Raw genomic sequence first — 11,083 nt, 5'->3', positions numbered from 1 at the left:
CTCCCTGCCTTCTTCATCTTGCAAGACTGCTTAAGATAGGCAAAAAAGTACAAAGGGGGGCCTTAGTGTGCTTATTCCTGAACAGCTGGTTACAGGTACAAGAAACACTAATTTTATGAAGTGTGTGTGTGTGGACTAGACTTTAATAGGAGCTGATGTGGCCTACACAAGTTCAAAATGTAGTGTTTGGTGAACTTTTTATGTGGTTTCTTTGTTTGAAACAAACTCAAAGTATGAGAACAAAGAATTGAAACTGATAGTATCACCAACTTTTTGGAGCTATTACAATGCAGGCAGGTAACCTACAATGCAAAAGATGAGGCTCCCAAAAAATTGGGTAATACTAATCTGGCTGCGCCGGCAGGGCACAAGCCAGAAAAAAAGGCTCCTCTATCTACTCCTATATAGTGTTTGCAACCAACCAATGTTGATGGATACGGATGGATGCACACTAATAGGAGAAGAAAAAATGAGCTGCACTCAAAGACAAATATGTGTGAGGCAGTGACGCACGTTGAGCGTCCTACAACCAGACGTAGCTGCAGGACACTCTACTCAGCGTGAGCTGCACTCACACACAGTCAGAGACCTCTCAGACAGCCGTCAACAGTGCAGCTAAGTGGGCACTGGCACTGACAGGCTGCAGAAAGGCTCCGCTGTGTACTCCTATATAGTGTTTGCAACCACCGTAGATGGAGACGGATGGATGCACACTAATAGAAGAAAAAATGAGCTGCACTCAAATAAAAATATGTGTGAGGCAGTGACGCACGCTGAGCGTCCTACAGCCAGACGTAGCTGCAGGACACACTACTCAGCGTGAGCTGCACTCACACACAGTCAGAGACCTCTCAGACAGCCGTGAACAGTGCAGCAAAGTGGACACTAGCACTGAAAGGCTGCAGAAAGGCTCCGCTGTCTACTACTAGTGTTTGCAACCAACGTATATGGATACGGATGGAAGCACACTAGATTGAAATTATTTAAAAAATGCAGCTCAAAAAATAAAAGATGTATGAGGCAGCAGTGATCACACTGGGTGGCCTACAGCCTGACGTGGCTGCAGGACCCACTCCACAGCGTGAGCTGCACTCACACAGCCCTTGCAGACAGCTGTGAACACTGCTGCTAGGGCAAAGAAGGCTACAGTGGTGGTTTATGTAGCCTGGGTAAAGCACTAGATGTTTGGTGGAATCGCTATTTCTAACTGTCCCTCACAGTCTTCTACAGCAGCCTGTCCCTAACTGAATTCACAGCAGAGTGACCAGAAATGGCGGCTGCGGTGGCTTTTATAGTGCATCATGACATCATTTCGGCAGCCAATCACAGCCATGCCAATAGTTAACATGCCTACATGCCTAACAGGATGTGCCCACACTTCGGAGGATTCCCATTGGCTTAATCAAAGCAAGCAGGCTCATAGCATGATGGGAACTTCCTATTCCGATTCCGATCCCGGAATCCGATATGAAAAAAGTATCGGAATTAAGTATCGGAATTCCGATACCGCTAATATCGGCCGATACCCGATACTTGCGGTATCGGAATGCTCAACACTAGTCCCCAGGTATGGTCTTTCACTCTGCTTATTATGAAAATTTTTATTTAATTGTTCATTTTATACAGGAGATATGCAGCTGCTGCTGAATACAACGCCCATCATTTTCACCTGGTTGCACTGATCACAGGGAGACTAAGTGACAATCATTAGAGCTGCCTTCAGCAGCTAGCGCCTGGGATCAGCACCAACTGTACTGCTTTTCCCAGGTGCTGGTTCTTGTCACATGGACGGCACACGGATGTGAAATACGGACACAATGACTATGGACATCAAACGGATGCAAATATGTCACAGAGGTTACATATGTACATACCTGATGGCACAAGGACACGGACCACGGATTTCACCTGTACTGGTTTTTCCTGTACAGAAATCACCAGGACATGTGAAGGAGACCTTATACATGTATTATCACCATAATCAACATTGTTTCACTGTACACCATCCATTGGTTTGCGCAAATAAGTAAACATCATCACAGTTATTGCCTTAGAATCCACACATGGCCTGGTTATCTAAGCGTCAACCAGTTACGTGACTGTGCATTTACCCTCATCCCTGACATCACACATTGGGACCTCTCATTTTTGGCACATGATACTGCGTTCAACAACCAGTGGCCATTTGAGTACCAAGCACAAGGCGATTCGGCTCGGCATTGCCATAAACCCTCATTTGCTGCTATTTGGTATTGTAGTATAGTAATCACTCTTGTGATTTATTTAATTTTAAATTTAATAAAATGCCAATTTTCCTTAAAAAGATCATGGACGAAGGTTCCTTCACATTGTACGGTAGTATAGAATTTATTTAAGATTATATTGTTCTCTCATCTTATTTATCTGGATAGAATAAGATGACTCATATATATATATACATATTGTCAAAGAAATGGTTAATCCTAGTTCTCTAAACTCACTGAAAAACAACTTATAACCCATGACATCATTTTAATTGTTATCATCTGTCTACGTGATAGGATAATTCTGCCAGTGGTCAGTTCCAAATCTCTCTCATAATAAATATCTAAATATGTTGAGGCCAAATCCAGTTTCTGGCCAAAACACACTAGCAGGATGTAGTTCCACGAATTGTTAAATTAATAAAAGGGAAATGCCAAAAAAAACTCCCGTCACCTCCAATTAAATATATCTTCTAACACATAATATACTTTGACATTTCTGTTATATAACTATTGTTTTTGCCAAGTTATCCTCCATTTTGAATTGTTACACAACATTACGGAAGTATCCATATTTGTTCATTTCCTCTTTCTGGTTTACTATAAAAGATCTACCCTGACCCTCCCAATAAAGGAGATTAACTTGAAAGACAAGCCACCTGTGTCTCTCTCTTTATTCTTCCACACCTAGGATCCTAGGTAAGAGAAGCTCTAAATGAGCTTTACCCGAGGTTGGTGACTATAAGAAAAAATCCCGACGCTGACAACTTGGAGGCCCCAGCGAGATTGCATTCCCCTTTAACTATCGATTTGGACTGAAAAAGATTGCCTTGCTTTTGTCGGAGGGAGAGCAGAAAGAGGACCCGGGTAAGTGAGCATTTTTGCTCGCATCTTTTCTTGTCTCCCTCAGACAAGGTAGGTAGGTCAGTCTGTCTGGATCTTTGAATGGGAATCCCCTCGGGATTTAAAAGAGTCAGGTTTATTTTATTTTTGTCTCTTTGCTTTAATCTATTTTGCTTTTGTGTTTTTGTCTGTTGTTGCATATTTGCACTTGTTCATCTGTCTAAAAATACTAACCATCTTAACATTCTAATATTGTGTGCTTAATTGTTGCTGCAAAGCAAAAGACCAGGCAATAGACCAAAAGTGCTGTTAACAATTGTTTTGTTTCAGGATGAAGTGTAATGATTTTCCATTTGTTTTGTCTGTATCTGTAATAAAGGTTCCTGTCTTTCTGTTTGTAATGATATCAGTGTTTGTTAATATTGAAAATATTGCAATCAAATTGTCTTGATCCTGCTTTGCTATACTTGGTTTATGTTTGTTCTAACTTTTATTCTTCTTTTGTTTGTTGATGCCTTGTCAAATGTTAATTGATAAGTAGTACTGATAATGCTGTCCTGATATGTTGCTATATTTGTGTTGTGGAGCACTAAGCTGCGCTGTTGAGATTGAGAGATGGAAGCGATTTAGCAGAGAACATGATAAATGGGTTAAGAAACATGGTCATGAGGAGAAAGTGGTCGCATGGATGAGAACAACTGAGCAGCATGATCCATATTTTAATACTGATGACGAGAGGGAGTTTGCCCAGAATAGGAGAGGGAGAAATCAAATAGCGCAGGGACGAGCAGCAGCCCCTCCTTTACAGCGACAGTCTGTGTCCACAGCTCCCTCCGCCCATTTGAGTGATAGTAGGGAAATCTCTCTTAGTGACTCAAATGTTACCAGTAGTTGCAGTCCTACAAGGGACAGAATCCAGTTGGTAAGTAGTAAAAGGATAAGAATTGGTTGATCGGTTGGTGTGAATCTGAAAACCCCACGCTATTGGAAGTCTGAGGAAAAGATTACTGGAGGAGTTGGCTGGTGGGCAGGCATAACGTGGCTCGGACCTGTGAGAGTGTATATATTGACTATAAATATTCATTTTAGAGTGCCTCGAGATACCCCGGTCAATTATGAGATAGCGGAGATATTGCAAAGATTTGGAAGTGCAGGAGCCAGTTATTGCCTGGTGGCTTTGAGACACTTTGAGATGAATACTATTCTGTGAAATGTACGTGTTACATGTCGTGTGAAAATTGTTTGAGTTCGGTTACTATTATTCGAAAAAGAGTGAGAAGATTAAGGTCTGATTGGTTTCTGGAAAGAATACATTTGACGCCAGTTGTTCCCCATCAGTACAGGAGAGCAAATAAGTTGTATAGAGTATTCTCTTGTCATGTAAAAATTTGGTCATACATCTTAGAGACTAGATGGTACATGCCAAGGTGGCAAGATATAGTTTCACATGATTATTATTTTGATTTCTTTAAAACAGATTCAGGAATAGATTTGGCATGCTCAGAGTCTAGCGAGAATTCAGGTTCTGATTCTGCTGTATGAGGAGTATATAGCGCTTGTGTTTGGAACTGTGTTGTTGACAGTAATCTGTCTAATTGTTTGGGAGAGTATGTATCAGCATTAGGACAGAACAGAGAGCTGCGGTTTAGGTTATTGCTTTGATAGTGGGATTGCTGGCTATTGTAGGTAGACCAGTGGGATCCCACTAATACATAACAGGGCTGAAGATAGGGGTCGCTACCTTTGACAGCTGTTATGGGTGCTAGGCACACCAGGTCAGAACAGACTACGGATCCGAGATATAAGATAAAGGACCTGCAGGATTATGAAGCAGTTAACGATACCGCTGACAATTCTTGAAAAGGCAGAAGTGCCAAGGAATGGATTTTTGGATGCTGAGAGATACAACGAGTGTTTAAGTAAGGAGCATGCTGTATGGATTGGAAAATGTGATTATGGTGTGCAAGTTGCAGCATGGATCAGAACCTCTGAATGATATGGTCTGTTTTAATACTAAGAATGATGAAGTTATTACTAAGAAGTTATGATGAATGATGAAGTTAATACTAAGTGTGATGAAGTTAGAATGAGAGAATGTATGTCAGGCAATCTGCAGCGTCTCCACACACAGGCTGCTCCCCCTTCCCAAAATCAGTCTGTGTTTCCACAGCTCCCTCCGCCCCTGTAGTAGCGGAGGGGATGAGACCGGCCCCCCCCCTTAAGCAGCCCAAAGAGCGAAGTTATGTGCTGACAGGAGATTTCTTCTGTGTCTGCAGCCTTAACATCTGTATAATTCTATACACCCCATCTCTGGTAGACCCTGGTGATATACCATCAGCCAGGGGTCCCATAGGTGCCAAACACGGGGGGAGGACTGATCCCCATGTCTCCGCAGATGCAAACTAGCTGACTTGTATATGATGCTTCTCCTCTATACTTATTACCCTTGGGTTGACACAGGGGTTCACAGACAGTTTCTCCACTCCGGTAAGGAACAGCCCCAAGCAGTTCCTACGGAGGGGAGAAAATGAGGAAACATGTTACATTACACTTGCAGACAACCCTTAAACCTCATAACTATGATTTGAAAAACCCCAGAGAAGCTAGATTTGTAAAAATATGTTACTGATAGGATTGAAGGAAGATCTGAGAACAGAAGTGATGAGAGTACGGTCAGAATGTATATACAATCCCTTCCCATGTTTAGGGGATAGAGGACCAGATTAACAATAGGAAAGTAAAGAAGCAGCAGAAGGCAACTCCTGTTATGGTGAATATACCTCCGGATGCATTTAATAATGCTGTGAAAACTGTGGTGCAGGTGGTAGGTAAACTTCACAGGGTAACAGTAGAGGGAGAAGAAAAGGAAAGATGGGATAACAGACCCAGAGAAGTGGAAACAAGAATAGCGGTTCCCCCACAGGATGGTCCAATCACTATGACTTAATTAAATCTTCCTCCTGGGAAACAATTAAAATGCCTGATTGATAGGGGGTGAGCCGTACTATAATATATAAGAAAAAGGATATGCCACAACGATTCAGGACAGGGAAAATGGTACAGGGATTAGGAGCAGGAGGAATGGTTCATCCTTTGTATGAAACAGAACCTATGAAAGTGCGAATAGCTCAGACTACTGACTTATGTTCCCAATTGTTAGTTTCAGAAAAGTGTCCACTGAATATGATAGGTGCCGATATTTTGAATGCTGTCAATGCAATCATTAAGTTTGGGAAAAAGGGAATTACTGTTTCAGGCCCTTTATCGGAAGAAGCACTATCCACGGTGATGTCCATGATGCAGTTAGAAGAACAGGAAAAACAACAGGTTGAGCAAGATGAGGAATACTGCAAATGCTCGAGCAGATACCAGCTGCAGTATGGGTAAATGATAAGACAGATGTTGGTTTAGGATAGTACCAGTATTCATTAGATTGAAGCCAGGAACTGTACCGGTGCGTATTAGATGATATCCCCTGAGCAGAGAGATCAAACAGGTACTGTATGTTTAATGAAAAAAGCTTCCTTGTTAATATTTTTGTACCATGAAGTATATAAGGTCTAAAGAGGTAACTGCTAATAGCAAGGGAAAAGGTTGTTTTCTTAGGTCATTGCATTTCCCTTCAGCTGAAACACATAACACCAGAAGAAAAAGCCATAAGCCAAGCAATGGAGCTCACTTCCATTTGCCACTGAGTATATTCCTGGGGCTGACCAGCTACTGTAGAGAAGTCATACCAACTGACCCCGGAAGCAAAAGAGGTGTTCAAAGACCTGAAGGAAACCATTCTCTCAGCCTCAGCTCTAGGAATCCCAAATTATGACCTCCACTTCCATTTGCACTGTCATGAATGGGGGACATGCTAAGGGTATACTGTATTTTTAACATGGCTACTTGCCAATGTGCAAGAGACACCAATCCCTAATGTAGATCAAGAGTTTTATGTAGATATGTCACAGGTTTATCAAAATGAAGTACCTTATGCAGGTTATTTATTCAATAGTTGATCAACATAAGGTGGTACAAAGTAAAGCTTTGCCTTCTATGATGTCTACTTGAGAAGCTGAATTGAAAGCACTCGCTGAGGTGTGTGTAATCGCTGAACATTTGACAGAAAATACTTTTACAGATAGCCGCTATGCATTTGGCATCTGCCATGATTATGGTCCCATATGGAAGAGCAGAAAGTTTGTTGGTTCCTCTGGTAAGCCCATTAAAAAAAGCAGAATTGGTAGCCCAGCTTCCCAGAGCATTGGAGCTGCCTAAAGAAAGTTGCTATAGTGAACGTGCAAGCTCACACTAAAGAGCGCACTAAGGAAGCCGAAGGTAATAACCGAGCTGATATTGCAGCCAAGGCTGCTGCTTTGTTCCCTCCTCCCGCAGGAACATACACTGTACAGGTGTCGGGGGAGGTGGATCTTCAATTACTCCAGAGCCTGCAAGATCAGGCCTCTGCACCAGAAAAGGAGGAATGGCAAAGGGACTCAGGTGTGAAGGAAGAAGCTGGATTGTGGAGAGCGGAAGGTAGGTACCGCTTGCCCAGGGCATTGTTCCCTATGGTGTGCTCCCTCTCCCACGGACTAACACACCAATCCAAGGATGGAATGGTAAGCCAGGTAAAAGCAAGTTGGGTTGCACCAGGGTTCCATTATGCTGCTGCAAAATTCATACAGGGATGTGTAATCTGCGCATGCCACAATATGGGAAAAACAGTGAAGGTGCCACCAAAGTGCACCCCCAGGCCATTGTACCCTTTTCAGCGACTGCAGATTGATTTTATTCAGTTTCCAAAGGTAGGCAACTATGAATATGTGCTGGTATGTGTGGATCTTTTCTCCAATTGGCCAGAGTCATGGCCCTGTGCTTCTGCAAATACACGCACTGTGGTTAAAAAGCTAATGTCAGAAGTTGTTTGCAGGTTTGGAGTGCCAGAGGTATTTGAAAGTGACCGAGGTAGTCATTTCACGTCACAAGTGTGCTAAGGAATCACCCGAGCCTTAGGAATGGAGCAATCATTTCACACTCCTTATCATCCTCAGAGCAGTGGCAGGGTGGAAGGGTTAAATGGTACACTGAAATTGAAAATTCAGAAAGCAAGGGCAGAAACAGGTAAACCATGGACTGAGTGTCTTCCCATTGCATTGTACACTGTTAGGGTAACTCCCAACCGAAATACAAGTTTGAGTCCATATGAGGTATTGTTTGGGAGCCCTCCCAAGACAGGACTGTACTTTCCCCAGCAGATGCAGGCCTCTCATTCAAATATGACGGCCTATGTGGGCACATTACAACAGGTGTTGTAGCAAATTCATATGCGTGTTAACAGTTCCCTTCCAGATCCATCCTCCTTATCAGGCTCCCATGACCTTAAGCCTGGAGATTGGGTGGTAACGCGAAAGCACCTGAGGAAAAGTCTAGATCCTCACTTTGAAGGACCCTACCAAGTCCAGCTGATCATGCCCACATCTGTTAAGCTGGAAGGAAAGTCTGCCTGGATTCACACGTCTCACTGCAAGAAATTCTACAAGAATTAAAAGAATGGAATTTGGGAAGTGTTATCCATTCTTGCTTTTCACTGTGATTATCTATTCAATGTAAAAAAAGATAATGATGTCTTCGAACCATGGGATAGTGATGTGTCAAAACGGTGGGCTAATAAATTTATCCAGCACCATAGCTATATTGCCCAGGTCAGAAATCTATCCAATTGCTGGATTTGTTCACATGCCCCAATTGCTGCAAAAACTATGCAATATTTTGTAACTCCATTGAGAGAGAGAGGCAGTTTATGTAGATGAAGAAACCAGAGAAGGTCAATATGGAGATGGAGCTGCTGAGATGTCCATAAGTATAAATACTGAACCAGAATGTCAGACATTACGATATTATAGGGCAGTCACTACAGATTTAGACGACTCTTGGTGTCTTTACACTGACACTACCCGGTTAGTTTCAATAGCAATAGCTTTCCTTATTGAATTTCAGATTATAAACATAGTATGTGGGAGTAATGCATATAGGTGGATTCCTAAAGGAGCTGAAGGTGCATGTACACTGGCTAGGTTAGAGCCAGCCACCTGGGTATGGAATGAGAATGATTTCCCTTATAAAAATGTCCCTGGTCACATGATAGCAAAGTGTAGTGCACCCTCTCCCCAGCCACCCAAACATTTAATGCACACTCCATGGTATCTTAAAACTGGGATGGTCCTCACTGGTCCTTTGGGAGTTATGTTCGGAACTCTAAGAAATGCTCAGATGATAGAAGAATTGGGTGATATCTTTGATATTCTTCTGAGTATTTATTTGACGCTATCAATGTAGGATCTGCTTATATGAGACAGCTCATTGTTATAACTAACCAACACTCTATGGTGCTTGACTATCTTACAGCATCTCAAGGGGCATTCTGTCAGGTAGTGGGACTTGCCGGTTGTCATTATATAGATCCATCCGGACTGATGAGAGTCACTCATGACATAGAACCAGCTAGGCTAATAAAGGAAGAATATGGAAGATGAATTCCCTGGAAGACCTGCCCCTCCCTGAATGGCTCGCATGGTTAAATCCTTTGAATTTGTTTAAAGGAATAGGCGGATGGATATCAGGAATAATTCATTTTCTAATTCAAGCAGTCTTTGTAATATTGGTTATGGCAATAATGATAAGAATATTTGTTTTACTCATAAAGAAAATTCTTGGCTCTAATTGTAAATATTTTCCAGGTAAACATAAAGCTAGAATCAATACTGACTCTGATATAAAGCAAACCCAAGTGATGATGACCTTCATAACCACTGTTCAGCGTGAATGTATATTCTGCAACAAGCAAACTTCAGTAGACTTGGCGGATTGTATGCATTGTGGAAAACCACTGGTTTGAAATAAACAAAGACTCTACAAAGAACTACCATGATGAAGATTACTTACACTATGGACTTTAAATGATTAACACTTTCTAATGAATAAAGATATAAATATATATATATATATTAATATATAAAAATATATTTTATAATGTATTACAGTATTTATGAATTTACTATATCTTATTAACATGTTACACACAAAACAGACATAAACTCCCCTCAATAAAATCTGTATTCCTCTGAGATAGGGCAATAAGTAAAAGAGAAGTAGGGAAAGGAGGTCTGATTCACAGGTATAATCTGAATGGAAACACAGAAGAACTGGTATCCCATGATATACATAGGACAAGCCGTGTATTTTGTGAAGTAGGGTTATCTTGCAGGCCTCGGATAAAGGCAAGGTGAGATAGAGGTAAAGGTAGACAGATAATAAAAAGAGGGGAGTTGTCAAAGAAATGGTTAATCCTAGGTCTCTAAACTCACTGAAAAACAACTTATAACCCATGACATCATTTTAATTGTTATCATCTGTCTACGTGATAGGATAATTCTGCCAGTGGTCAGTTCCAAATCTCTCTCATAATAAATATCTAAATATGTTGAGGCCAAATCCAGTTTCTGGCCAAAACACACTAGCAGGATGTAGTTCCACGAATTGTTAAATTAATAAAAGGGAAATGCCAAAAAAAACTCCCGTCACCTCCAATTAAATATATCTTCTAACACATAATATACTTTGACATTTCTGTTATATAACTATTGTTTTTGCCAAGTTATCCACCATTTTGAATTGTTACACAACATTACGGAAGTATCCATATTTGTTCATTTCCTCTTTCTGGTTTACTATAAAAGATCTACCCTGACCCTCCCAATAAAGGAGATTAACTTGAAAGACAAGCCACCTGTGTCTCTCTCTTTATTCTTCCACACCTAGGATCCTAGGTAAGAGAAGCTCTAAATGAGCTTTAAGCGAGGTTGGTGACTATAAGAAAAAATCCCGACGCTGACAATATATATACACATATACAGGTATATATATATATATATATATATATATTTACATATATACATATATATCAATTTCATGTGCTCTATAATGCCTACTATCTCCTATTCTCAATAACA

General features: G+C 41.2%; 1 long non-coding RNA gene across 1 annotated transcript; it reads left to right on the top strand.

Annotated features, from left to right (window-relative positions):
* Positions 1-2,784: 2,784 nt before the first annotated feature.
* LOC141097331 (uncharacterized) lies at positions 2,785-10,855 on the top strand. Its single transcript, XR_012233916.1, has 2 exons — positions 2,785-2,942; positions 8,413-10,855. It is a non-coding gene; the product is annotated as an uncharacterized lncRNA (long non-coding RNA).
* Positions 10,856-11,083: the final 228 nt, after the last annotated feature.

Source organism: Dendrobates tinctorius, unplaced genomic scaffold, assembly GCF_039654945.1.
Source record: "Dendrobates tinctorius isolate UK_male_01 unplaced genomic scaffold, ASM3965494v1 ptg000084l, whole genome shotgun sequence".
Lineage (NCBI taxonomy): Eukaryota > Metazoa > Chordata > Amphibia > Anura > Dendrobatidae > Dendrobates > Dendrobates tinctorius.
The sequence above is the reverse complement of the archived record's forward strand: the minus strand, read 5'-3'. Positions and strand labels throughout refer to the sequence as shown.